Source organism: Bactrocera oleae, chromosome 2 (genome assembly GCF_042242935.1).
Source record: "Bactrocera oleae isolate idBacOlea1 chromosome 2, idBacOlea1, whole genome shotgun sequence".
Classification (NCBI taxonomy): Eukaryota; Metazoa; Arthropoda; class Insecta; order Diptera; family Tephritidae; genus Bactrocera; species Bactrocera oleae.
The window spans coordinates 88482870-88506478 of record NC_091536.1 but is presented as its reverse complement, the minus strand read 5'-3'; the positions used below and the strand labels follow the sequence as shown (position 1 = coordinate 88506478).

The 23609-nt window shown below is 31.4% G+C and overlaps 1 protein-coding gene across 3 annotated transcripts in view; it reads left to right on the top strand.

Annotated features, from left to right (window-relative positions):
• Nucleotides 1-23609, top strand: part of Cad99C (cadherin 99C) — a 124026-nt gene that overhangs the window by 2200 nt on the left and 98217 nt on the right. For 2 of the 3 annotated variants that reach the window (XM_070105961.1, XM_070105960.1), the window contains exon 2: nt 4462-4773. The gene's annotated coding sequence lies outside the window, so the exon portion shown is untranslated. The remainder of the gene's footprint in view (nt 1-4461; nt 4774-23609) is intronic. The other variant, XM_070105962.1, reaches the window with a different exon arrangement.

Sequence of the window (23609 nt, the reverse complement as noted above, 5' to 3'; positions counted from 1 at the left end):
TAAATATAAATCATTAAATAGATGAAGTGAATATTTTGATAGAAATTTCAAATACATTTTCTTGCAAAATAAAAAAGTAGAGTTTTTGGAGACGAAAACTTATTTTTTATAAGAACTTAGATTATATAATAAGCTATTGGATGAAAATTAATGTATATAAATCTTGAATGTTTTTGAAATTTTTTTTTTTTGACGAAAGCGTGCCTTTGCGGTATCGAGCATTTTAATTATTTTAATTATGCTTCTTCGATTCAAAAAAATTAGAAATTAAACACCGATTATAATCCAACATTTAAGATTATCTAAATCTACTACCGCAACTGATGTCATCATATATTAATAATTACATAAATATTTCTCAATATATAAAAGCTGTAAATGCTAAAATAAAACTTTAATTTCTTTCTTAGATCGATAAATGAGTTGAGTTCTTAGTTCAAGTAGACCAAAAAAAAAAAAAAAAATCGCAAGTAAAATAAAAAATTGTATTCAAAGATTAGTTTCTGTTTCGTTTGATTTTTTCAAAAATTCTAAACATTCTAATTGTTCTTTTTACTACAATTTTATTAAACTTATTTATTCATTCAGATAAGATTTAAGGTGCTCTAGAATAATATCCCAAAATCTGTTTTAAGACAATTAATAAGCATATATATATATATTTCTAGCAATAAAATATATTTTAAATAAAAATATGATTTTTCAAAACACTGTTGAGAGTAAGAACTGAAGGCTGAGAAATAAATCCATGTTGACTTATACAAGCTCTATATATACGACCCTTAGCAGTTTGGTAAGTTCTCATTGTTAACAAACGGTTTGAACTTTTTAAATTGTTGTCAAATATTTTACCAAAAACTTACTTCCAAAAGTGTATACATAGTATATCAAATATACAGCTCCTTAAGCAAAGACCAAAAATACTTATTTCACTACAAAGAATATATCGGCTAATTTTATTTGTTTTTACTTGTAACATTTTAACGATAATAAACAGTTACTTGTATTGCTGAGTGACAATTCTTATTTTTTTTTTAAGTTTACTTTTCGTATGTTGATGCTACGCTCTGAAATGACCTATATTACTAAACTGCAAAAAAAATAACAAAAAACAAATCACAACACAAATTCCTTTCTCTCAACGAGAATAAACCAAATAAATCGCGCATTTATCAATAGAATCCGAAAAGAAAATCGTTGTATTACACTAAAGAAGTGACTGCTACCAGAGTCGTAGTGCTTCAAGGCTCAGCAAGAAAACAATAAATAAGGAAAATCATACAGAAAAGCAAATACAAGCTATAATAGTAAACAAAGCAAAAAAGAATAGCAAGAAACAAAAAAAAAACTGCAACACGTCTAAGCAACGCCAAAGCTACACGCATGCGTAAGACAATTTGCACAGTCAAGTAAACGCTGTACGCTAATGACATTTACAGCATGGCGGTCGAGACACTGCCATGGCCACCGGTCGCTGCTTGTCGTTGTTCCGTTTACTTTCTAACTGGATATGCGCTTGTGTGGCAGGCAACGCATCATGTTTGCTATTGAAAGTGTGCATGCGTGCTTTCTAACGGTACATGCGTGCATTTGCCATTGTGGCAATGCGAAAACAAACCGGAGAAAAGAAAAAAGCCAACCGAAAGAACACAAAAACAAAACCATTATTGAACAAATTGGCGTTGAGTCTGCATTGCAGCTGCTTCTTCTTCTTAATCTTATCTCCACCGACCAACTTTAGAAAATTCCATCAAGTCTTTATTTTTGAGAATTTGCAGTTGTTGCTGTGATTGTTGATCGTGCCACAACCATTGCTGCATGCACTTTATTATTATCTATTTTCGTTGTTTTTCTCTCAACCGCCATTTTTCCTGCGCTGCCGGTTGCTGCAACTGTTTACCTGTCGTTACTATTTTGCGGCGCAGCAGTTGACCTCATTTTCTTCGGCTGCCACTTGGCTGTTGGCGCGTCGCCTGTGCTGGTGCTGCTTTTGTGCCGTTAACCAGCCAGGCACCCAGCCAGTTCCAAACAACAAAAAGCATGGCAAGCAAACAGCTGTGGTTGCATAGATGCCCTGGCGTTGCAAGCGGATTTCGTTGCCACAGGCCGTCATACACATACAAACATATTTACAAACCGCATAAATAATGTAAACCCGCAGCGTCGCAACGCCACTGCGAGTTCTCTTTGTGGCCGCGTTCTCTCCACCACCCGGCATTTGACACCGTTGCGCCGCTGTCACGTTGTTGCAGAAGTTACCAGACAACTTTTACTGAACTGCAGCCAATTTTTACTGGAATTGTAGTTTTATTCTTTTCTTTGTTTCTTTTTTGGTTGTTAGTTTTATTGCCTTTTGCTGTATTTCTAATACTCGAGAAAAGCGCTCACAACAACTTCGTGGAATTTCGTTTCACTGTTGCAAATTATTTTGTTATTTTTTTTACTCTCACAGCATATTTTGATTAGGCCACACCACGTGGGTGTCTGTCTGCCATACAATAATAAAATTTATATTGATTTTGATGGAAATGTGTATTTTCGCCTTCACTCTTATTTAAAGAAAAGTGAAATTTGTTGTTGAGAAAATACATTTTCCACTTTCAGTAATTCTTCGTGCCTAAGCAACAACAAATTTTCGTCAGATCTTGTGGCTGTTATTGTATTATGTAACACAACTGTGCAAATAGCCATACCCATTTTCGCACACTATGCTCATCTTCGTAGCAAGTCTTGCTTTTCAAATTGTGGCTATTAAAAGTTTTTCAAAAACTATTTTTTTTTATTTTTCTACCAAAAATCTCTCTGTTTAGATAGCACTTCTCATTTATCTTTGTTGGGTTTGCATTTTTTTATAAATTTTAAAGGAGTGATTCGAAAAAGAAATTTTATCAGATACAGTTCCGTGAAAATCTTTTGCAACTTCGTTTAATGGAAATATATTGTAGTATTTATGTTATAATTCTATTAAAAATAACGCAGGAAAAATAATTTTTACTATCTATTTAATTTTTAATTCAGATTTTTATTAATTTTTGTGTTTTCAAAAAAAAAATAAAACGCTAACTTCGGCTGCACCGAAGCTATAATAACCTACAAAGGTGCATTTCTTAAAGCATAACGGGTATAAAAGAATCTGCACCTTGATACCTTAATATACCTTGTACCTTGATATAGCTATATGCTACAGTGGACTGATCTGAACAATTTTGTCGGCTATTATACCGTTGTCTTAGACAATAACCAAAGAGAAATTTGTTGGAGTTATCTCGTCAAATATAAAAATTTGTCCGTGCAAGTACTTGATTCCGATCGTGGAGTTTGTATGACAGCTATATATGCTTTAGTGGTCCGATATCAGCGGTTCCAACAAATGAGCATTTATTGGAGAAAAAAGGATGTATGCAGATTTGTATCTTAAAAACTCAGAAAAATGAGCTATGCTATTGATGTTTTTAAATTTTTTGGTGTTTGATAAAACAAACAATGTCCAAATTTTGTTAATTTAATCTAAAGATCCAAAAAGTTTTTCGAAGCTGCTTACTTATCACTTAAAAACAACAAAAATTATTAAACTAAATATTTTTTCCTTTATTAAAATATAACTAGTACAATTGTCAGTATATGATAAATATATTTTCATTAAAATACATAGAGTTATAACACGAAATGTTCATTAACACTATAAAAACATCAAAAGTTCTCAATTGTAACAGCTGTCGTGGTAAATTGTCATCAATTTCATACTTGCATAGAAAAAACAATATAGAAATTACGCTCCGAACATTGGTGTTCTTATTGTCACCATTAATAATCCGTGGCCCTACAGTCAAAAACACACAAATTACAATCACAAACAACAAAAGATGAACTGAGACAAATAATATCTCAAAGTTCCATTATGAAGCCTTTCCTGCTATGACAACTGAAATTCCTGTGCCCTTTTCATCATGCAACAGACGCCAATCAATTTAATGCACTCTGTTATTTTATTACGTAACTTATACATATATCTGTATGTGTAACATTTATGTGTATGTGCATACCCAAAAATACATTTACAATTAATGTCTATATAAAAGACCTGCTGTGTGTGACAAACGTATTACCAAAGAATTAACATTTGTATTTATATACAAGTACATATGTATATGTATATATTGTATGTTAGTATGTAATGTCGAATAAATGTGACTCAAAGGAAAAATTATAAACAAGAGATTGTGAAGAATGTGAATGGTTTTAGTTGAGTATTCTAATGGAAATATAGCTTCATATGTAAATCAAAATATAACCGTGTGTTTATACAAGCAACATATGTATGTGCGTGTGTATGCGTAGACATTTAGCCCATTTTCTTGCCAATGAACTTTTATTTATTTTCTATTAACTCAGCAACTATGTATGTTGTTGTGTCAATTTAATTTATGCTCGTTATTTACAAATATTTTATATTTCTTTCAGTGCAGCCGCTTGTCTTCTACATAAATTGCAATAAAATACATGTTCATGTATGCGTTAAAATACATAAATATTTGAAGTGTTCGTTTGTGAAGCATAATCAAAGTAAATATTCAAATCTCGTAATATAATTAACAACTGTCGTGAATGTCTCTTATATAAATATACCTATATACAAATGTGGATGCAACAAAGTAAATAACTAATAATAATGAAGTGTGCTTAAAAATTTAAACAAACTCACTACAACAACACATGCATCTTGAATTAAATGGAATAAGTCTGCTACAACTACAATTATATATTTCTTGACTGGTGAGTAGATATTAAAAGTCAATATTGGCAAAAAATTAGAATATATGAATATGTTTGTATGTGTGTACCACATTGACCCTAGAAATAAATTTGCAAAAATTATATACAAGTATGTATATATGTGTAACCAAAAACCAGTGTACGATAATTTGTTTAAATTCTCGATGCTTTTATGGCTTTAAGCATTTTCTGTTCTTAGTAAATAGTGAGCACAAAATATACTCGTTTTGCTACTATATTGCGTAAGTATGATCCATACTAGTGCATGACGTTATAAAATGCATAAGAATAAAAATGAGATTTTATTATTTATTTTCCAACACAAACGTTACTCATAAAGTTACAGCTTCAGAGTGAGACCTGTTTTAAAAAAAAAAAAATTTGTTCAATTTTATTTTAAAATTTAATTATATTAAAGAACTAAATAATTTTTATGATAATCCCGATATTTCGGGATTTGACAGTTTCAGAAATTTTTCGGCATCGAACTTAAATGGTATTTTTACAATGTTTAATTAATTTTAATTTTCTGGAGTTTAAAAAATTTAAGAATCCCATTTATCCGATTCCGGTATTATCAGAATTTCGGGATTTTATAGGGAGAGATTCGGGATGGTGCATGTCATAATAATAAGTTTTAACGCTTTTAATTATATTGCATTAAAATACTTTTAATAATTCAGACGCTCAATTCGAGTCAAGTATGAGCATTCCGTAATTTCGGTATTAAAAAATGACAGCTTCGGTAAACCAAAAATTTTTGTGCCAACATATGAATTATACTCGTAGTTTTATCTACTATAATGTTTGGATGATTAGCGTTATTGTATAAAGTATGAAGCCTTTATTTCAAAGTTTAATTATGGAGCTATAGAGCGTGACAAAACTTTCAACACCCCAAGAATAATTTAAGTTATATACATAACTCCCACTTAACATAGATGCGGGAAGAGTAGAATAAACTACAATATACTGTTGCTGTCTTTATAAGAATTTTATCACAAAATTTAGAATTTGAACCATTGTATTTATTGTTTTCTTTTTCTTTATTCATATTTTTACAAATTTCTCTCAACTTGAACGTTTTTAATTAGCTTTAACTTCCATTTACTTACTGAAATGTAAATGTAATGCAATTAATGAAATCTTTAAATATAGCTTAAAGACATCATTATTTTTATAATAGCTATTAATTTGTTTTCTTTAACTGAAAAACTAATAGTATATATATATAGTTAATTAGGCGCCCTCCGCTGCGCTCCGGGGCGCTCGCTTCGCTCGCTCGCCTTCGTCCGCCCCCCGGCAAAACATCTCGCTCTTACCTTTAATCTCGCTGAGACTTAACATGCGAAAAAAATAAAGAAAACAATATAGTCAACACTTTTAATTTTTAATCAGTATATTTTTTTTGGATTTTGATTGTATAACTTCCTCAAACACAATGTTTCGAACAATCCTTTCGACGTGCTACACGTTCTAATTTTTCTTCTTCTGTCAAATCTTTCAACAGTTTACGACCCATGTTAACCGTCAGAGATAAATAGACCAACTGATAAAAAGACACACAAATTCTGATTATATCATGCAATTTTTAATTTCCAGACAAAAGACTGCAACTTCAATTTCAGCGAAAAAAGTTTGGACACACAAACGAACATGCATAATTTTTGCTTATCTCTTATGTTAGTTGATTCTCGACAGCAGCAGAAAACTTTTATATATAATAGAGAGATAAGGGAATCCTAAATGTAGGCAACAAAGGATGTCAATATTAATAGTCCAGCGAAGTCGCGCACCAAATTCTTAAACTTTTATAATATTTTAATTTATTGAATTTAATAGCCGAAAATTTTGGAAAATAGTGTCAAGACTTGACCTTTAGAGAAGCGTGTGGGAATCAATAACTATAAAAAGCAATAATTTTATGTTGTTTATAATACCGCTCAGTTGATGACTAATTCATTAATTCCAAAATTCGCAGAGAAAAGCGAAATTAATTAACTGCATATAATAAAACAAGAAAATAATTATGAAAAAATAGAAGAAGCAAGCAAATAGCTGGAAAAATAATATTATATCATAAAATGTCTCAAAAACAGCGCGCGCATCACGTCACAACTGCGCCGCTGTGTTTAACGCTTATTTCCTCCATACAATCAAGGCGATAGTCAGAGGGTGTTTATAACGCTTGCCAAAAGTGCTCATCCAAATAGCGTCATTTGCAAATTTTGCAAATTAAAATATCTTTAAGTAGCCAGACTAAAAAAATAGATATCACAAAATTGGAAATTAAAATTTTTTTTTTTTGATATTAATGTTAATGATGACTTATATTGGCCTTCAAAATTTCGTGTATGCAATATTTTATCAAGCAACAAATTTATTTAAATTGAGAAAATTTGACAAAATCCAAATTAGTTATTGTTGTTGACCAACATTAGCGGGCGTTCAAATTATATTCACTAACTTGTTTTCTGCGCCACAAACAAGCTAGTTCACAAGCGGCTGCTGAGCCAAGTGCTTACGATCGCAAGCTGTGCGAAGATGAGCAATATGTTGACTGTTTTGAGTTTTGAGTATTTTTTGTATTCTTTTTATACCTGTGTTATTTTTATTTTTTGTTATATATTTTATTCGAAATTAATTTAAATTTGTCCAATGGCGCCTTTTCAATCGTTAAATGCTTTAATAGACTCTATTAAGCGTTAAACTGTGCCACTTGGCTATGGTTTCGCCCACAAGATATTACTCAGATATATGTTTATGTATCAATAAAGGCCTCTTTGAGCTTTAAACCAGTTTTAAGTACAATGAGGACTATTTTCAAGGCACTAATCTTTCTATTTAGAAGTGTTCAGTGTAGAAGTTGGTGGACTTGGTTGGATAACATAGTTTGGCTGAATTTTAAGCACAGCTGTTTTTAAGAAGGAGAGTACCAACTTCGTAAGTAATTTTTAAGACAAATCAAGAATTTAGAATAAAAAATTAAACATATAATTCTCAAAAATTCACTACGATTTTGTTTCAAACTTTGATAGCTCATTTGTAGCTTTGGCTCCGCCGCTAACCAATTGTAAGTTATAATAAAAACAATTACCAACTCACTCGGTGGCGTCGGCGGCGGTAAAGATAACTGATATAAGATACATAAATTATATAATTGCATAAAGCCCTTCAAAAGTGAAATTAAAATTTTTTGGTTGTTTATTTTTTTTTTTTGCCTTTCTGTTGTGTTTTTTCTCCTTTGCTCTTTCACTAACTTTCAGCTTCCGAAGATTTCTGGTTTTCACGTTCAGTTCAGTCTTACTGTGTCTGGTGGTTGGTGTGACGGTCAGTCAGTCATTATGAGGAATAACCGGTCGCTCAAAATTCATTGCTTATCATTACTGTTGATCTTTTTCATAATTACACATGAACATATAATGTATATGTTACTGTGTGTGTGTACTTGAATGAAAACTTGTTGGCTTTGTCAAAAGTTTATATTAATTATTTTGGTTTTTTACCACACATCAAGAGCTTTCAGTTGCTTGATTTTGTTACTTTCAATTCATTTTATATTTTGAATTTTTTATTAATGTGTGCAAAATAATTTTTTACCCAGACTTCTTAAAAAAAATGGTTATCTCTACTGCTTAGCTTAGTATGTGTATAGAAAGGTATATGAACACTGAAAAAACAAATAGTTAAGTATATAAAAAGGCGAAGTCTAATTAACTGTGATGGTTTAAAAATTAGAGCAAATACTGGTAGATAGAAAAAGATATAAGAATTTAAACTTAAAAAGGAAATGTAAAAATTAAAAAGAGAAATGTGGAAATTCAAATAAAAAAATGTTGTATTGCATAAATTAATAAATAACGCAAAAAAAACTCTAATGGTAGAAAGGAGTACAAACTAAATCTTGTTTCAACACATTAAACTCTGGTTTTACCTAAATTAGTCGATAGTAAGCAACACAAGCTGAAAGGATTTCTTAATTATATACATATGTTATATGCATATGTTATATACATATGTTAAATTATGGAAAAATATTTTCTCACATTTTTTATGTATATTCTTTTCTTCTGAAGTCATGCAAATCACTTCGCCGAAACTTTTTCAAGTTAACATCTCTATTCTTCAACTTAAACAGCGCAAGTTCGTGTCATAAGTCTTTCATGTTATCCCAATATTCGCGTGACTCATCTCAATAACGTATTGCATAAAATACGCCCGTTCCCAGGGAGTAGAACATATATATTTATACATTATATTAATTTTATCTTGAGTGATTAGCAAAAGTTGCCTTTGCATTAATTTATGACCGAACAGCTGGCGTTTTGCTGCTTTCGACAGCTGCCCTCATGCAGTGTTCTGCGCTTCGTCAGTCGGTAGACAGCTTATACACAGTTAATAGCAACAAATTATAAGCAAATAAAAGCTGAATTTTTGAGTACGCTGTTCATATTTCGCAGAACTTCTCAAAAATAAAATATTGTAATTAAGCTTGCAAGGAGCGCGCCAATCAATAATTTACAGTTAATTGTTAAAATCTTAGAACCACATTCCAGGTTAACGAAATATAAAAAAAAGTAATAAAGTGTATAACAGATTAACTAAATGATTCTAAGTGCAGCTAGTAGTAATTACGTGTTGAAATATCGAAAATTAAGGACAAAAAGGTTTTATAAAAATTTCTTATAATAAAGCAGAACGCAGATTCTGAAAGTTTCTAAAAACTATTCTAAGAAAACTTTCGTTTCCTTTTATCTTTAAGAAGCCAAAATTGTGTTATATAATTTATTTAAAAATTTTGTTTTATTTATATTTTTAAAAAATTGGCAACTTTGCTCAAAAATTTATTAAAAATGTTTGTTCGATTGTACCGATATTGTACAAAAATTTGTTTTAAAAATATTCCATTATATGGCAAGTCTGTTAAAAAATCTTAAAATATTAGTTATATATGAATAAGGATTTGCTCGTATGTACTGAGATCGTAATATTGAATTTGTTTGAAAAATTTAATTAGATGGCAACCCTGCCCACAAACCATGTAAACATTTAAATTTGCGGGAAAAGTTTGCTCATATTTACTGATATTGTATATACTTGAATTAAAATTTCAATTTGTGGCAACCCTAATTAAATACTTAGATATGTGTTATAATTTGTTTAAATATCATTATTAATTACCAATATTGTTATATTAAAATTTCTGAAATAAAAACGTGTTTCTACATATATTTCTAAGTGATAGCAACACTAGTTGAGGAAATATTTTCGTAACATTTTCGTATTCATTTGGTACTCATATTATATTATTTTGTTTATTATATCAGATTTATTGAATTGATATTTTGAATAAATGGTAATCCTACTGAAAACATATTTTGAGCTCTTAGCGTGCTCAAATAACTACATAATAAAAAAAAAAATAATTGTATCACTCTAAAATAATTATATACCCGAAATTAAACGATTTCTTAATTGAATCGGCAATGCTTTCAAACTTCTACTCTGATTAGTTTGCTTCCCATTAATGGCGGGAATAGTAATAAATACTAGGGCACAATAGACCTTGGGTCGCGGTGCATACCTCATTTTCTAAATAAATACTTGACAAAGCAATTGCAACTCTATAAGTAGAAAAACGTGGAAACCGCTTAATTGTGGGAAAAGCTGAAACAGTTCACCACAACTTGCATGCAATCGCACTCAGTGCTTGAACGCCTAGAAGTATGTTTGTAATTGAATATTTTTTTTGGCTGACTGGTTGCTTGATCACTTTTTTCATCTTTGACCGCGACTAAACTACTAATAACCATTTACTCACATACGCACAGTTATATTTCGTTGGCGTGATTAGTAAATTACAAATGTAATTACGCTGAATTGTAGCGAGTATTTATTTGTTTGCTGTTGATTGTTTATAGTTTGCTATATTTTATTGGTAGCCATTAGACTCTTAACTAGCAAGCGCCAGTTTTATTATTGTGTTTTTATGCTCACTGATTTTTGTTTGACTACGTTTCTATTGTTTCTTGTGCCGGCTGCATAATAAAAGCATCATTTATAACATGTTGTTAACTAGACTGTTATTTGCGTTACTGTAAATTAGAGATAATCATCACATCAGATATGGGAAAGTTAGCATAAATGTTATTGTTGCTTTTGTGATAAATTGTCTAACACAAAATAGTCTGGTTTCGACTTTATTTTAATATTTTAACTTATATATTATAATCAATCACTTGAGTATATAAACTTTAATGTTTTTTTGTGCAAAAACAACACTATAACACTTCGCGTCCGCAAAAAGTGGCTGCTACGTCGTGACTTGTCCCGCTGAGCTAGTTTTACCGTTGTCACAATTGAAATTGAAATATTTTCTAAGTCAAACTTATTAATAAAATCAATGAATCGGATATGCATAGGTCTTTATTGCTCCCTTTTTATTCCAAATAAGTATTTTGCCGCTGGTTTCCATTATTTAATTGCTGTCTACACCCACGATATAATTGTTAGAAAAGGAGAAATAACTCATAGTTGCTAAATGGAGCCAAGAAGGATTTTTAAATGACAAACTCTTTATACTATTGCTATCCTAAATGAAACAATTATTTTTATTCCTCTTACAATATATATATTTTTTTAAAATTCGCTGAAGCAATTTCAATTTTTTTGGATATTTACGACGAGTTCTAAATAAGGCTGGACAGCATCAAAAAAGTTGTTCAGCGTCACTCTTATGTTCATTTCAATGTACTTTCCGCTGGTATCGTCGTCACTAATGCCTATTCGGCATGCATGTGATGCGGATAAGTTGTGAAATGCCATTAGGTCAACAACTACCTGCAGCTTTTCGAGCTTTAAAAGAAGACGTTAAAATATATAGTAGGGAAGAATTTTTTCATTTCATTAATAATTTAATTGAGTCCAGAGCGATCTAAATAAAAATTAGAAATCGTTACCACCCTAATGTAATAATAGTTTTTGTTTATATATAAGTAATATGCATTATATATTATTTGAAATTTTACAAACACATACTTTATTTTCAATTTTTATTCACAATACCATTATCTACAACGTTATTATTATATATATTTTCTTCCATACACCGTTGTTGTCACAAAAAAGCACAAGTTGCTCTTTTTCTACTCGCTTCTGGCTTCCTTTGTCCGTATATCGATCCAACCACTTTTAATTGACCTTAAAATGTTTCTGCATTTTGTAACCACAAAAGGCAAACCGAGCAAAATTGGAATAGAAAAAAACTATTTCGGCGAAGGAAAATAGCTGCGAGGAGAACCGCCAGAGAGCGTAGCGAGTGACAGGTGAACACGCTGTGCACGGCGCTGGGCCATGGCGCCATTTCGTGGCTGCCATATATATTTTATTGACTGCAAGTTGCAACTTGAATTTAGGTCGCGCGTTATATCTGTATATCTATGCATATATGTATGGCATTTTGCCGATTTCGGTGGTACCACGATGCAAGTGTTTGTGTGAAGAGTTCATATGCTTTGTTATAATTGTTTTTTTTTTTTTATTTTTTATAAATTTTCTCGGGTCGCGCGCGCAGGCTCTTGCCTGCTTTCGGCAATTCTGGCGAGTGGGCGCCGCAGCGGCATGTGGCAGGGGCGAGTAGCATGCCACTTGTGACCGATAGCGCATTTGCCTAAAAGCGCATATGTGTGCATATTTGCAAGTATATGTGTGTGCAGTTAAACGAATCCAACTGTTTAATGGCCGCCTTGTGAATTGACGGCAGCGCCTGCACTTTAACTCTCGTTCGCTGCTAAGAATGCATTTGCATATCCCTTGCGCGCCAAATTGGGGTCAAAAGCAGTTAAAACCACTTAATGCAAAGGTAAAACACAGCGCGGCCAATGAGTTGAATGTGCGCAGCTGGCAAGCGCAGTTATTGCCAAGATCCGAATAGTCGCCACAGATCATTTGCTGTTAGGAGAGGCACACTGTTTTGCATATTCCTGCAAAGGCAGGTATTGTCCCCTCTCACTGATATACATTCGAAAGGGCTACTAATCTATAAAATTAAAAAAATATTAGGGAAGCGCCTGCGTTTAATAACGGAATTTTTTTTTTTTATATATTTAATTTGCATGCGCTTTAGTTTTTCATTCGTTACTCGTTCGAAGTTGTTACTCGCTGTTGGTTTTGAAACTTGTAAAATCGAGATTATTTTTACGACTGTCATAAAATGTAGAATAAATAAAATGTTTGTCTGTAATTTATTTCTATTGGCAACTGTCTGTTACTATAAACCGTTAACTTACTTAAGAATTCGGCTTTAAAAGGAATTTAGTGACAGCGGTGTCCAAAGAGGGTCGCTTAATTACGTACACGAATCGTGGGCACAAACCATTTCTAGTGATGATTAGATGTTACATAATGTTTATATGCTAAGTGTATGGAGACCGGAAATGTCTTCAAATGAAGCATGATTTAAGACAACAATAAATAGAAATCTATGAAAACCATTAGAATTTTATTGTATTGAAATGAGAAAAATTTCGCTCAGCCACAAAATATTTCAAGTCAATTGCAAAAACTTATCTTGGTAATTAAAAAAACCATAAATAATCATCTCCATCAACTTCCTTAAAGAATACTTTGAAAACTGACATTTAACAAGGGAGAAACTGAATTGATTGCATTTGAAGTGTCAAAGAAAACGGAAATGTTAGCGGAGTAGACAGAACTCTGACACCAGTTCGAAAAAGAGCAATTATTAAGAAGAAACCATCGAAAAATATTGACAATCTCAATAAAAATAATCAATATCTTTTCAGGAAAAGTAAAAGATTTGTATAAAATTATTTAGGAAAGTGATAATATTCCAGAAATTAAGATTGATTTGAATCCAACGCCTTTTTTGCTTGATTAGTATTATTATTAACGGTGTAGAATTATAATAATATAGAGATATATAACCATTTTATCCTGTTGCGAGTTTTTTATTCAACAATTTTGGATAAAAAACATATCTTCAATTTTTAATTCTTTTTTTGGGAAAAAAAATTTATTTTACTTGTTAATCCGGTATTAGGGACTATAAACTTAAAAATTATTTTATACTAAGATTTTCGGGATTACAAAATAAAAAATAATTTTTAATTCAAATGTTAATTAAATTTGTTTTAATACATTATTTGCAACCCGGATTTTCTTACAACTGAACTTCCAAAATTTCTGAGTCAACCTTCTGAGGAAGAACGCAAGAAACCCGTTTGGTCTATCTTTTTAAGTCCTCATGCGAAATATAATATTACAAAATTTCATTGCTAAGTACAGTTAGAAACATTACATAAATTTATCTATTCACTCGTTCCTTATTATGTATAAGATATGAGTCGCCTTGAAGTATACTTGGCGTATCTTAAATACAGATTATATAAATATATGGGAAATGTAAAAATTGAAAATAAAGAACCTGTTTACATTGGATAATATTTAAGTGGACACTAACTGAAACTTTTGCAAAAAAAAAAATCAGTCAACTTGAAAATAAAATGTTTATGTCAAATCAGTTAATTTTTAATAATAATAATTGGTATATTCCATTTTTTCACTTTCTATTTAATTTTTTACGTCTCGTAACTTACATTCCAACTTTAAATGTTTTCAAAACTAAAAGTATGTTAAGAGTAAAATGAAAAAAAACGTAAATTAGCAAATTTTCGCCCAAACTGCTAAATGGTTTTCACCATCTTCTATGGCTACAATTTTGAGTACTCTCACATATCTAAGTACTCTTATATATCTGCTTATGTATATGTGTACGAGCTAGTGGTACAGTTAGCAGCAGCCACAATTATTTTAATTTTAAGAAACTCTAAGTCAAGAAGTACGTGTCAGCGCACAAATGAAAAATGGGTCAGATATCACACTTACTCGGTAGATAAACGTACAAGAACAATAACAACACATATCCATACAAATATTTGTGCTGATGCTGCAAGAGGAATATATAAGGTTTTGGAAAAATGGGTTTAGACATGCCTATACATATATATTTGTAGCGCTGCATGATTCTTGTTTAGCATTAATTAAATTATATGCTGCTTTAGGCAGAAGCTCACATATATGTGTGAATGTATGTATTTTTAACTATTTTTATGGCTAACAGTAGAAAAAAAAATTAAAAATATGAGTTATGATATATATTTTTTTCGCTTTAGGCTCAAGACTTTCCATCCTAACATATCTGGCGTTAATTACGAATATGATATACTATATAATCAAAAACAACACAATTCAATCATGACTTACTCGGCGTAGCATTTCAATTAATATTTCCTCTCGCTCGGTTTAATATTGTTTATATTTTTTTTTAATGTTTTTTTTTTATATTTTATATATTTTTTCTGAATTAATACTTGAGTAAACATTACCAATCATATTTGTAATACTTACTGCCCGAATTGCAGCTTATCAGCTATTAAATAGAAAAAAATACGCTGCACCGTGAGTTCATTCACTTGGCTTGTGCTTGCGTGTTGGCTGTTTCTGCTGTTATTTTTGTTGTTGCTTGCCAAGAGCCACTGACCAATTTTCGCTATTCAATTGCCACATTATTCTCAAAAATACAAAAACAACAACACTAAAAATTAAAGCATTTCAGCATTTGGTCAGCAGTTTAAGCTGCTGATTTTAGAATTTCCTTTTTCTCGGCTCTACTTCCTCACTTATTTCGTAATTTGTAACCAATTTTTTGCTTTCGTTCTTACTTACGCAAACGCTTTTATAAGCAACGATTGAGTTATTCACCGATTATGGTTTTTACACAATCGAATAGCGACCGATTTCTTATTTTTTATAGTTTTTGTAATTTTTAATTTTTTCCTTATTTATTTTATTTTATAGTAGATTTTTAATTTTTTTATTCTACTGCCTTAAGCTTATTTTTTGGGAGCTTAAAATATTTTTTCCTTTATTTTATAGAAACGTGAATTGTCTTTGCTTTCTTTTATTGCCATTACTTCATTATATTTTTCCATCATAATTTTTGTTGTTTTACCAATTAGCTGACATGATAAATGTTTTCCATCAATCAGCGTTTGGTCATACATCTTCTTAATGTTCTTTTTTTTATATTTACAGTGTCAAACTTTTGCCGAAATTTTAACTGTAAATGGTGCTAGAGACGGACACTTATATAGAAAGCCGGATTTATATTAGAGAGAAATACTGGGGTCGATTATTCCTAAAATTAGAATTAATGTTCCGCACAGATTTTTTATTATTTTCATTTTTTCTCTTTGTTATAACACCATATAACATAAAAATAGTTCACTGGTAATAATAATGAAATTTCAACCATTAATATTTTTTAAAGGGTTAAGTTTACGAAAAAATTGTAAGAGACTTATTTGAAGAACATGCGATTTCCTACAAAACAAGTGACACGAGCTATTTTTTCAAGTAGTTGGAGACGAGATATGAGTTTTTCTATCTGATAATAACATAAATTTTAAAACTGTGTAAAGGAGGACCTTCCTGTTACAATTAAAAGCTCATACTTGGAGAGATTTTCGAAGAGAGGTCTAAGAACCTATGTTTTAAAGTACCAATCGAAAAAAATTGGTTTTTTGATCCCTAATACATTCATACATATATCAACATTTATAACTTTCCTTCAAATATTTTTTGGTTACTTTTTATTGGCAACTGAGTGATATCCTGATTATTGCTGTGAATTATATGCTTTGAAACGAGTTTCGCCTTAAGAAACTTCAATCAGCGCAAATCAGCAAATCAGCTTCGAATGATAGATGTTTGAGTCGTCTAAAATTTACTTCCTACATTTAACGACCACCCTAATTCGCATAATATATGCAATTATTTGTAGAATTATGCCCATATTTGCTTTTTCGAAAACATGTGTGAGATTCTTCTTTAAAGAAAATCTTCACCAATTATTATGGACAATTAAATCCACTGAGGTGCCCAACCAAAAACGAAGCAGCAATGAACGGCTTAGAAATAAAGCCCATTAAAGTGAACTTTGCGAATATTCGGCATGCAGTTTTTGTTGTTGTTGCTACTACTGGATGGTTGATATATAGACTGACAACAATAAAAATGTCAAATTCCGGCAGTACCAATAAGCTTTAACCACTATACACTTGCAAAACCAACAAAAACCAAATGAAAAATGGTAGCGTGTAAAAAAGGTGCGGCGCCGACTGAGTGAGGATCTTTTAAACAAAATTTTATACACACACATATTTATTTATTTTGAACTGCGGTCTGTGGCAAGTAACTTTATGTGATTTTTTACATTAACTCTTTATTACATTGTGGTTTGCTGGCGGCTTTCATATATTATCCGTTTTCTTTTATATTTTCGTTTATTATTTCTATATTTAAAATTTTTTAACTTTGTTTTTTTTTCATATTTTAATATTTTTTTATATTTTTGTGTAGTCCCTTGCATGAAGCACATCTTCCTTATTGCTCATAATGACTGCTCATAAGTCTTGCCATTTATTTATTTGCGCTGCTGCGCCTTTTATCCGCCAATTTTTTAACTTTTATTTACAATTTTGGCATTTTTTTCACTGCACCAAGTGAGAGTTGTTCAACTGAGCAGACATTGCGGTTGCTATGCGCCCAATAGCAGATGCGCCACACCAAGACACATAGACAACATAAATTAATGGTCAACAAAGAGACAACTCAAAGCTGCCAGACTACAAAAAATTTAAAAAGGTTTAGTTATTTGGCAAGAGGATGCTATGAAAAACTCGTAAGGCAAAAGGTTATGAACTTAGTGGGAAAAGCGCGGCAAACGGTAAAAATATATTCGTATGTTTGTATACTCATAAGAGACTCGAGCTGTGTAAGGATTGTACTTGTATATTGAGCAGTTGCTGGTTGAGTGGAATGCGGCAGGAAGCTATGGGTAAGCTGCAGTGGTGCGACTACAAAATTTAAGTTAGCAGATGGCATGTTGTAAATAAAGTTAGCAAAAAGCTGATAGAAGTGGCTGAAACCCAGTATGTACGAATGTAACTGCATTTCTTACACCCACGCTATTTATTTGGTGCTTGCTAAAGAAATTATTATTGAAATTGAGTTCATGCCAAAGAGCAAGGCATTCTGAAGCAGCCATGAAGTGTCTGAGTGCGAACTACGCCTACTTGTTGTGTATAAGCATTACTTCTTAGAGTCTATAAGCTATACATTTCAGCTCGAAAAACTATTAGTATGCCACTTTTTTTGTGTTTGTCTTGCTATTTCAAGAATCTATTACTAAAAAATTAAAAGGCAGAAAAGTAAACTACAAAAATTTAAGTTTAAAGCTATAATTATATTAGGAAAAATGTAGGGCTTAAAAATTATCGGTAAACTACGGTGTCGTAAAAGCTCTTAAAACGTTTGCGCAACACTTAAGTAATAGCAATTTCAAGTAAGCACGGCTTAGCAGTAAAGCGCTTCTCAATAGCTGAGAACAAGGGCACTTTCTAATGCAAATTTTCTGCGAATATTTTTTAAGACATTTTTAAGCAAATATATATAAAAAATAAAATTTATAAAGAAATATAAAATTAAAAAATTAAAGCAGAAATAAATTAAAAACGAAAAAAAAAATATATATATATATTAAAAAATAACTAAAAATCACGGTGTTTCTGCGCTTATTAAAACATTAAATTCACTCAATGCGCGCCCGCAACAAAAGCCGTACACAAACGCAACACCACCCTAATACACACACATACACATATACGCAAACAAAAGACTTGTTGCGCAAACCTGACAATTAAGCTGACAATTGGACGACAATTTCAATAAGCTACACGTCCATTATGCAGCCATTGTGGCAACAATATATGCCGCACACGCACACACACACTTACACTTATATATAAAACACTCGTATGCAAAGCAGTTGCGGACTGTAAGGCGTAATTGTTTGGTGAAGCGCAACAGTCAAGTGAGGCTTACACACACGCACACATCCAAAGGGGCAAGCATATTGACTGTTGCAGAGTGCACGGCGCGGGCCCCAATAAGCAGCGGTGAAAAGTGTGCTTTTGTTGGTGTTTTCAACGAAATTACGTTTTTGGTCCCACTTTTTAGCTACTTTTTAGATTCATTGTTAATTGTTTTATTTTTTGTTGGGATTTCATATTTCGTTGTTTTCTTTATTGTTTTTGTATTTTTTCATGGATTTGCTATAGCTGCATCTTCATGGCGTAATCGACAAGCGCCTGCTGCAAGTCATAAAATCTTCGTCAATTAAAATGCAACTGTGGCGGCGGCGCTCTGTAACTGTACAAAAGTCCATAAAGACAAATAACAAAGAAAATAACAACAGCAAAAAAACTAATAAAAATTAAATTATAAAAAAACTGGCTAGTGTCGCTGCAATGAATAACAATATGCTGCACGCTTACATATTTACATATAAATCAAGCGCAGGCAACAGTTGGAGCGTGTGCGTTGTAAGCTACGGCAAATAAATTAAAGAAAATACATACAGGCATATAACTGAGTAATACATATTTTCACATATTTACTTATATTTTTATAAGTATTGATAATTATAAAGCAAATTACTTTTTATATTCGTATATACTTGTGTGTATGTAGAAGATAGAACAGTTTCTTTGGACTTTATGCGTTCTTATCTAACTACTTAAGTATGCAGCTATTACATATCCACTTTTTATGGCTTTTACAAGGGCAGTGTTTGTTTACGCATTGTATATTTTAGTTTTTACCAATTAAGTTGCTATTAATGTAGTAGTTGCTCAGCTGTGAGAATAAATTCAAATTAGATTGAAGATAAAACTAGCTTTGTATATATGTATAGTTTAAACCACCCCAAAGAAATTGCCAAAGCTTATAACCTAAAAAATATAAAAATATTAAATTTCGAATTTCGAATATTGAATTTCGGGTTCTTCTCATATTTACTCAACAGTCTCATATTTACAAATATTCTATAAATTTGATTTGAACAAAAATATAAGAGTGTGGCAGTCATTCCTAAAAATATAAACAGAACCCTTTATTAAAGAACACTTTGTTGTAACTAATTCATATCAGTAATTTTTATAATTAATTTTATGGAACCTTGGCCCCACTGCCCAAAAAAGTATTTTCAACGGTAAGCTTTTTTAAATTTATTTAGTTTGTTGTGCTTTACGTATTTTTGGGAAATTTCAAATACGTGACAATCTTAGTTATTCAAATTAGCGCTCTATTCTCAAATCCCTTTAGTTTGATGCCCATACTGTATAACTCTCATGTGATTAAATACTTACAATTTTTAAACAATTAGCAGCTCTACCCAAATCGAGATTCATTTGTTAGGTTTCTTAAACTTTCTCAGTTTGTCTAGTTTTTATCTCAAAACTTTCTTTATTGAAAATTTTCAATGAATGGAAGTTGAGCTTTTTTAAAGTGAAAATATTAAACCAAGCAATCCAAAAACAATGTTATCCAAACCGGTTTAGCTTTCACCCAGTGGCGCTGTATGCTCAAGTAATATTAAATTAATGATAATTATTTAATTATTAATTAATGCAAATAATTATAGCTAAAATAAAAAATAATTAGTTTTAGTCTATTGAAATTTTTAATCAGTTGGCAACCCTTCTGAAAATGTTAGTGAAGTTTAAGTTTTATTAAATTTTCTAGGTTTTGTAGAGTTCCTTTTTCTTTCTTTAATTTTAAAATTTTCAAACAGGTGGCAACCTTTTCTAGTTATATAATTATATAGTATAATTACTTGTAATAAAACGTTTCCGCAGTACACGTGTCTTTCAACAATTTGCTACAAATCTTCTACAACAAAATCAACAAATTTTTCACGTGGTGTACGTTGACATACAGGCAAGTTGCGACAACACTTGCCACTTAATACTCGCTTACGAACAGATATGTTGACTAATTACGTAGTGAGTGCTCACTTGCAGCCATTCACATGTCAGCAACAACATTATAAATATGAGCTCAGCGAAGTGCAATCTTAGTAGGTGTGTCCCTTGACTAACCGCCGGCAGCGCGATAGAATTACATTTGCGCACTTGTTGAGCCAGTTGGCTGGCAGATAAATGCAAAGTGCGGCTACAACTTGCATAAGCTCGACCGCAGATGTGCTGCTTTTGACTTCTAATAACACATTTCAATAGTGAGCTCATGTGAGTACTTACAAACACACTGGTGCTAGAAGTGAACGCGTTCGCGGCCATAATGCATTTGTAACCTCAAGTCAAATATTGCATTAACATTTCGCCTTAACTAACTCACTTTTGATAGTTTTTAGTTTTTAGCGTCTGGTAAAATACTTATTGTTCTTTTTATTGTTTTTTTTACTTCTTCATGCTAATTTTAATGTCGCGTAATTTATTATCGTCGCTTGTCGTTGGCACACTTCATTGTAGAGCAACGCTCACGTCTCACACACCAACATAGAGACACCGACACACACATGTATATATAAGCACATGTGCCTTAGTTGTGTGTTACCAATAACTTGTAGTCACACAACTTGCCACAGTTGGCTGCGAACTGCTGCCGAAGGGCGACTGCATTTTGTCAACGTTCGCGCAAGATTGCTTCGCTTTGGCAGCACAGAAGTCTACTTAGCGGTAGTTTAGCTGGAAATGACGAATCACGCAGAGCCGTAAAATATTGTTGCTGCTGGCTAATGGCGTCGACACGCAGACTCTGGTTCAGTTTTTACCTATATCGATGTCGTTAAGCAATATTGTCGCTTTAGGGGTTCATTTCACTTTTTCTAAGATTTTTGGTAAAAAAATAGATTGTAATAAATGATTAATTTTAGTAAAAGATGAAGATGAAAAGTGCTGAAATGTAAATAATCAAAATATAATGAAACCAAAAGTGGGAGTTATAGGTAAGTACTACAAAATCACTTAATATAATAAAACATGAAAAAAGGTTAAACCGTCAAATGAAAAATATTTCCATACAACCACTTGATTACAATCGTTCAACTTGTAAGGCAGATATATGTTATATTGTTCCGATCTGAACTATTTCTTAAGAGATCGTGTCATTGCCTTAGGCAATAATCCCTGCAAAATTTTGCAGGACAAGTCGTTTTTTTTTTTAATACTTTTTTCAACTCTTCACCTTTGGAGTTGATTATTTTCACTATTTTGTTCAGTTTACGAAACAATAGATAACAACTTAATTCGAAGTACATATATGCCGGCAATAGTGAAGCTTTTATTTAAAAAATATTTAAAAACAAGTAAAGAAGGGTAAGTTCGGGTGTAACCGAATATTTTATACTGTTATACGTACGTATATAGCTTATAGGGACGTATCCGTTTTCTTCTATGTATTACAAACTGCGTGCTGAACTTAATATACCCTGTTCAGGGTATATAAGCAAAGAAAGTACTTGAAAGTACAATTCTAATATATATTATGCTAAATATAAAAAATATTCTGCTACAAAACTAATTATAATATATACGTTTGCTTTTCATGTTAGTCCATTATATGAGCAAGTAGCCACTACTTCAGAAAGTACATATGTACGCAAGTGTACACATACATATATTGACTTATCCAATAGATACTCACATTAAAATATTTAAATATTAACATTTTCTGTCACCGTGATTGCATTCCATTTTGGAATTTCAACAACAATTACACATTAAACAGATGTTTAGTGTTCAAAGTTTGACATTTCAGCGTCTTTTGAGCATCTTCGCGCAAGCATGGCTACATAGTAGAAAAAAAATAAAAATGCATGCCTGACAAGCAATTGTGGTTGGACGACATGACATTTGATGAAATGTCATTGTAAACCGGTTGCAATACAGTCTGTGGAGAGATAAATATAGATTTATAAAAATTACATGTGACAAAATTCCTTAGTTGACTCTTCTTGGGGTTTTTTTGCTCGCAGAGGTGCTTAACTATATAGAAAGTGAGTTGCAATAGTTTGAAATGCAATTTATTGATTTAAATTTGAGGTGAGGGTCACTAAGGACATAAACATCAGAATATTTATAACGGAATCAAAAAAAAAATATATAAGATTAAAGTGTTTTGTAAAATTTAAAATTTAATGACTATCTTAAAACGGATATGTAATTAAATTACATACTCATATATTTGTTTGAGAAAAAGTTATGCTTTAAAATGTGAAGAGATAATGAGTAAATGATTCTACATATATATATGGCTTGTGTAAAAATTTGTAAACAATATCGTATTTGCATAAAATACATAATAGAAACATATAGTATGTAGAAATTATTATGTGTCCGTAATTCTGAATCACTTGATCGTCTACACTTTCACACCTTTGGGAAGTGAACTACGCTAAAATTTGTAAGCTACTCTGATTTTCACCCAACCATTTTGAGTAAAAATATATTGTAAGGAATACTTCAAAATTATCTGGGATCAACTTACTAGAAAATATTGCTAAAAGTTCTGAATTTTTCTATGATACGTTTTATAAGCAATCCTTTCCAACTTCAGCAAAAATATATTGGTACATATTTCGTGCTTTAGACCATTAATTTACAAATATGAACATATTTTAGTAATAACTTAAGAATCGAGTTTTCCTAGAATGCACATTAACACGTCCTGAAAAAAGCATTTAAAAAACAAGTGAACAATAATTTTTTAAGTCATGAGCATTAGACTGGTAAAGCGTCTGGAACAAAAACGTCAAATTCTGTAACTGTTTACCCGCTGCAACGTTGCGTGACTTCATGTAAAAACAGTGATTACGTGCTTATATTTAATGAGCATAAACTTTTTTATGTAAAGTTCTTCCTCTACACATACATATGCATACATATAAATAGTAT